Source organism: Cucurbita moschata, unplaced genomic scaffold, assembly GCF_002738365.1.
Source record: "Cucurbita moschata cultivar Rifu unplaced genomic scaffold, Cmos_1.0 Cmo_Scf00123, whole genome shotgun sequence".
Classification (NCBI taxonomy): Eukaryota; Viridiplantae; Streptophyta; class Magnoliopsida; order Cucurbitales; family Cucurbitaceae; genus Cucurbita; species Cucurbita moschata.
Window position 1 is genome coordinate 98,594 of NW_019268639.1, and position 7,321 is coordinate 105,914.

The 7,321-nt window shown below is 34.5% G+C and overlaps 1 non-coding gene across 1 annotated transcript; it reads right to left on the minus strand.

The window, feature by feature from the left end:
- Positions 1–6,846: 6,846 nt before the first annotated feature.
- TRNAG-GCC lies at positions 6,847–6,917 on the minus strand. The gene has a single exon. It is a non-coding gene; the product is annotated as a tRNA-Gly (tRNA).
- Between the last annotated feature and the right edge of the window lie 404 nt (positions 6,918–7,321).

Below are 7,321 nucleotides of genomic sequence, written 5' to 3' on the forward strand. Positions count from 1 at the left end.
TTGTCTGTATTCAAGCAAAAAAAACATCCAAACATGAATATTACATGCCTCTAAATATGCCCAAAACATAACCCTAACAAAATAAATCTCAGCCACCAATAACTAATAAATGCTAATAAATGCTATTAAATACAAATAGAAGAAAATAAGGTAATTCATAAATTGTCTTAATTGGTAGTTCAACTACCAAAGCTAAGTCTTCGTATTACTTTCCAATATCAGTCACTCCAATATTTTCTTCATTTGATTCTTGAATCTTCTTTGTATTGCTTCTTGCAATTGCTCGTTCGGGTACACGGAAGTTATAAGTTGTTGGATTCATATTAGAAATCAATTAGTTGTATAATTTTTTTCGTTTGTAAATATCTTGAAATTTCTGACACAGGTGTTGTACGTCGTTTTAAATTTATCTTTTCATCGCAGTTCGATTTCTCGAGATCCAACATTGGTTTGAGAGGGGAAGGAAGCATTCCTTATAACTAGGGTGTGAATACCTCTATGAGATCGTGAAGTAACGGGACAAAGTGGAAAATATCTTATAAAAAAGTATTCCTTATAAACGAGTCGCTTTGCTATTACAAAAAAATGAACTTTTCGTCGCCTAGGAGATTCAAACTCTCGCGAGGAAAACCCATGTACTTAGTAGGCACACGCCTTAACCACTCGTTCAAAGCAACTTTTTTATTTTAGGATTGAATCTCGAAGAGATACTAGGGACAACAAAGGTAGATGATTAATGAGGAATCAGTTAGAACTTCGAGACCTACATGGTAGCTTAGAGCGCAGTAAAGGGTAAACCCAAACTTCCTGTACACCAAAGGAAAGTCGTGGAAACCTGGTAGTAGAAGGAAGCTATGCGGGCTTACAAGTAGGTTGGTTACTAAGTATATTTTTATACTTACACCTTTCTCCTTTTCTAGTTCAGTTACTTGTCAAGGCGGGGAGATACTCGGGAGCTATACTATCACAAAGGGGTGTCGACTCGGAGTGTATGTTAGTTGTATTCGACCTCGGACATCAATTAGTTGTATAATTTTTTCGGTTGATTTTGAATTCTTTTGTATTCCAAGCCCTTTTTCCAGTATGTAAATAACTTTGAAATTTCAGACCCAGGTGTTGTATGTCTTTTAGAGTGTAAAAGATTTTATCTTTTCATCGCTTCCATCATTCCACACATAAGGGTGTGAATACCTCTATGAGGTCGTGAAGTAAGGAGCCAAAGTGGACAACATGGGTGGGGAGATGGAAACTTAGTAGAAGAAGGAAGCGATGATTTTTTCTAGTGTACTGGTCAAGGTGGGGAGCTGCTCGGGAGCTCTACTACCACAAAGGGGTTTCGACTCGGAGTGTTGATTAAAGTGTAAAATATTTATCTTTTTCATCGCCTGAGAAGTTCGAACTCTCGCAGGGAAACCCCATGTACTTAGCAGGCACACGCCTTAACCACTCGCCCAAAGAACCTTTTTTGTTTTAGGAACGAATATCGAAGAGGCACTAGGGACAACAAAGGTAGATGATTAATGAGGAATCAATTAGAACTTCGGGACATACACGGTAGCTTAGAGCGCAGTAAAGGGTAAGCCCAACGTCCTATAGACAAAAGGAAAGTCGTGGAAACCTAGTATTAGAAGGAAGCGATGAGGGCCTACAAGTAGGTTGGTTCCTAAGTAAATTTTTATACTTACACGTTTCTCCTTTTCTAGTGTATTGGTCAAGGTGGGGAGATGCTCTAGAGCTCTACTATCATAGAGGGGTGTCGACCCGGAGTGTTTTAGTTGTATTCGACCTGGGCCATGAATTAGTTGTATAATTTTTTGGGTTCGATTTTGAATTCTTTTCGTCAAATCTTGGAGGAAAACATGGTGTGATTAGCAACCACACACCTTGACCACTTATTCAAAATGACTTTATGGTTTTATGAATAGTAGTCTTGAAGAGACACTAGTAGAGGAGTGTCGACCCGGAATGTTTGTTACTTGTATTTCACGTGGGACATCAATTAGTTGTATTCTCTTTGAACAGGTGCTGTTTGTCTTTTCAAAATTTATCTTTTCGCTGCAGTTCCATTTCTCGAAATCTCAAAAATTGGGTCGTGACAAATCTAATTCATGGATTATTTCTAGTATCTACATTATCCATTAACTCTGTTAGTTCAAATTCATGGATTCTCGACAGTGGAGCTTCGAATCATATAGTATCCAAAGCTTTTGTTATGACTGAACCAAAGGCTGCAAACATTTGCAATAAAATTGCCTAACGAAGGAACAACACATGTGTCACTTACGGTCAATGTTTTCTTTAATCCTGGCCTTAAATTAAACAATATTTTATGTGTGTCTCCATTCAATTTAAACATGTTGTCCATTAGCAAACTTACCAATGACTTGAAATGTTGTGTCACCTTCTATCCTGATTCTTGTGTTATGCAGGACTTGGCTAAGGTGAAGATGATTGGCTCGGGTAAACAATTTGGAGGTCTCTATCATATTTCTTAGTCTCCAATCAAATCTTTAACTAATCAAGTATCTCAATCATCTAATTTGTGGCATTTACGCCTAAGTCATTCTATTTATTTTTTCCTGTTTTAAATTTCTAACGGATCAATTTCATCTTAATAATGCTACTTTTTCTCATAACTGTAGTATTTGCACGTTAGCAAAATAAACTAGGTTGTTTTTTTTCAAGAAGTTCAATAACAACACATTCTACCTTTGACATGTTACATTGTGATGTTTGGGGATCTCATAAAATTCCTATCCATTTTGGTTTGCGTTTTCTTCTCACTATTGTTGATGATTTTACTCAATGTACTTGGGTTTTTCTTATGCAACATGAATCAGAAGTACATCATTTGTTTATGAACTTTGTTAAATTCGTTCAAACTCAATTTCATACTACTATCAAGATAGTACGGTCAGACAATGGGACTGAGTTTCTGTCTTTACAACCATTTTTTACTTTGTGTGGCATTGAATTTCAGCGCACTTGTGTCTATACTCCCCAACAAAGATGAGCCATAGAGCGTAAGCATCGTCATATCCTAAATGTAGCTATCATCATATCCTAAATGTAGCTAGGTCTCTCCTCTTTCAGTCACACATCCCACTTAATTTTTTGGGAGAGTGCATTTTAATTGTTGTTAATCTTATAAATAGAACACCATCACCATTTTTATCTAACAAGACACCCCTTGAAGCACTCTACAAACAACCACCTACATTTCATCTTCTTAAAGTTTTTTAATGTAAATGTTATGCAATTGTAGTACATCCTAAGCAAAAATTTGAATCTCGGGCAATTTCTGGTGTTTTCATAGGATATACTGATGGTTACAAAGGCTCCAAGTTGTATGACATACAAGCTCACAAATTATTTATCCACTGTGATGTTAAATTATGTGAAGATGTTTTTCCTTTTTCATCAGCTTCACAAACTTTGACATTAGTTCCTTCGACTCTCGTTTTACCACTTCATGATTCATCCTACTCAAACATCTATTCTAATCCTATCCCACTTTCTATTTCGTCATCTCCTCCACTTTCTATTCCTTCTCCAGATTCACCCACTAATTATAATCCTATCCCTCCTGATACACCAGTTTCACTCCGATGTTCTACTCGTACCAAACAACCTTCAGCTTGGCATAATAATTATGAGATGTCTTATGCAGCCAATTATTTAACCTCTAGCTCAAGTCCCAACATGAGCACCAGGCATCCCCTTCATCATTACCTTTCTTTCTCTAGTATTTTTCCTACTCAATCTGCTTTTCTATCTCTTATTACAGCCCGACATAAGTTAAAACTTATGATGAGGTAGTTGGCGACCCATTATGGCAGCAGGCTATGAATGCTGAAATTGCAACTTTGGAACGTAATCATACTTGGTCTCTCGTTCCTCTACCACCTGGCCATAAAGCTATTGGCTATCGTTGGGTGTACAAGATTAAACACAACTCTGATTGTTCTGTTGAACGTTATAAAGTTTATCCGGCAGTAAAGGGGTATACTCAGGTTGAAGATATTGATTACAAAGAGACATTTTCTAATACAACAAAGTTTACTACACTTCGTTGCTTACTCACTATTGCTACTTCTCGAAAATAGTTCACACATCAATTGAGTGTTCAAAATGTATTTCTCCATAGTAATCTTTAAACAGGGAATGAGGGAAGGAGTGAGGAGAAAATTTTCCCTATTACATAATTAGGACTAGAGACCGAGATTATATTCTCCATTCTTGTCCCCTCCTAACTCCCTTGACCTGTCTCGTTCCCGGCCTCAAAGAGAGATTTTTTAAGTTCCATTTCCAAGTTTTACATGTTTCTAAAGATGAAGAAATCTATATATTTTCCATTCCAAACTCCAATGGGTTTGATGTCTTCCAAGCTTGGGTGGGTTGAATGTGTTGCTTTCATTTGTTTTATTTATGTAATAACAAATGTCTTTTACTTTTGGATTAGTTTTTTTTTTTTTTTCTCGCTAATTGAACTAATTTATTTATGTCATTAGGATTGCTTTATTTTTGTCTCGTTTCCCAACATTATTGTTGATTCAACTATTTATTTATGACTTGGACTATATTTTTGTGTTGTTTTTCTTAGATTTTAAAATTATGTTATCAAATTTTGGGTTTATAATTTAGGCACAGATTAAGTTTATATTTTTCTTACTAGAGTAGATGAAATGAGTTCAATTTAGGGCAACGTAGTTCTACTTCAATTTCTAATAACATGAGTTGATCAAAACCAATGGATAGTTTATATCTAAAAATAAAACGTATATATTAACAAATTTATTTAAAATGACTATTTTTTTTAGAGAATAATAAATGGAGAATTATGTTGTTATGTTGCATAAGTGATGCTATGATATCACACTATTCTAGGATTATGTTATGTCATAGAACAATGTTATGTTTTCGATATTATTTACATAAGTGATGCTATGATATCACACTATTCTAGGATTATGTTATGTCATAGAACAATGTTATGTTTTCGATATTATTTGATGCATGAACCTTCATGTATCATGTCATGTAAACCATGTTAATACGTACCCTCTATGACTATGAGACATTAGAAAATCATGTATTATTAATGGGAGGTGCATCGAGATATTTTCCCGTTATGATTAGTATAGACACATTCCTTACAATTTTATGTTCCTTATGATATTATGTGGGTCTTTTCCCTTCATGGTATTTGGTAGTGTGAGTGTGCACAAGCTCGACGAGCCAGCCCACAGAGTACTCTTATACGAGCCTACCTGGTGGCCAATGTGCACATTCATGGGTTGTATGTAGGATAGTACAACATATTCAACCCTGCTCGGACTGAAAAGCAAAGCCCAAACCCATGTCACAATGCATTTATGAAAGGATAGGTCCAACTATATTACACATGATTCATTTTCAGTGAGGTTACTTATTGAGTATTTATTAAAGTACTCAAACCATATGCTACTCTTATTTTCATGTAAAGGTAAGACACCCATTTACAGATGACAACGTCGCTTTGAAGGCCAAGGAACCAAAGTTAAGGAAGTTGCATTCAAGTTATTTTTAATGATCCTTAGGTTAGACAAGGGCACTATTTAAACTCATCTTATCTATTTTCCATCCATAACAATATTGTTTTAATTTATTATGAACATTTAAGCCTATAGCACCGTTTATGAAACGTTATAAATGAATTCTTTCATGCATAGTAATCATGTCATGTATGCAGTTGCCGATAAATCAAATTTTAATTTCATTTCGAATATTTTGAATAAAATTGAAACTCAAGGTTAAAATAAATACAACAACAAACCTAAAGGGATAAGAAATGAGAAATTAACTCCAAATGTAAATTTGTTAACTTAATAAGGATTGTTTTAAATTTATGTTACTGTTGTAAATTTGGCTCTATTTCTCAACACCAATATCTTGTTTAATGTTGAGGTATTAGTGTTGAGAAAAACTCAAATCTTTGATCTTTGATTTTTTAAACTAAAAAATTATTAGAATTATAGCTTTGATATAACACAACCACAAGAAATTAAATACCATATACATTTTTAAAGAAAAAAGGAAATAGGGATTAAAAGTGTTTGTCTTTTGTATAAATGCACGTCATGGCTCCAACATAGAATAAAACTCAAGTATGTACCTCACATATCAACATAGCTAATCTTCAAGATGNTAAAATAAATACAACAACAAACCTAAAGGGATAAGAAATGAGAAATTAACTCCAAATGTAAATTTGTTAACTTAATAAGGATTGTTTTAAATTTATGTTACTGTTGTAAATTTGGCTCTATTTCTCAACACCAATATCTTGTTTAATGTTGAGGTATTAGTGTTGAGAAAAACTCAAATCTTTGATCTTTTATTTTTTAAACTAAAAAATTATTAGAATTATAGCTTTGATATAACACACACAAGAAATTAAATACCATATACATTTTTAAAGAAAAAAGGAAATAATTTTTAAAGAAAAAAGGAAATAGGGATTAAAAGTGTTTGTCTTTTGTATAAATGCACGTCATGGCTCCAACATAGAATAAAACTCAAGTATGTACCTCACATATCAACATAGCTAATCTTCAAGATGCTCCAATCGAGAATCGAACTCGGGCCTATACTGTAGCAGGATACTATTCTACCAATAGACCAATGGTGCATCTACCTTAAAGAAGATCCATAACGTACTCGTATTTTGGTCCTGCAGTTCTTCCGAAGCCCTTCACTTTTGGTTTCACTTCTCGATTTAAAAACAAAAGGTTCGATAGTCCTACTCGTGAAATTTAAACAATGTTGTGACAAACACAAGTTTGAGCATTATGCCAATCTTCAAGATGCACCAGCCGAGAATCGAACTCGGGTCTATACCGTGGCAGGGTACTATTCTACCACTAGACCACTGGTGCAGGTACCTTCAGGCATATCCATAACGTACTCGTATTTTGGTCATGCAGTTCTACTGAAGCCCTTAACGTTTAGTTTCACCTCATGATTTAAAAAAAAAAGGCTCGATAGTTCTACTCGTGAAATCTATAAATATAAACGATATTGTGACAAACCCAAGTTTGAACATTATGCATTAATATCATTATAGCTAATCTTCAAGATGCACCAGTCGAGAATGAAACTCGGGTCCGTATCGTGGCAGGGTACTCCATAAAGTACACATATTTTTGTCATGCAGTTCTTCTGAAGCCCTTAACTTTTAGTTTCACCTCACGATTTAAAAAAAAAAAGCTCGATAGTTCTACTCGTGAAATCTATAAAGTTAAAAGAAATATTATACCAAACCAAATTTTGAACATTATGC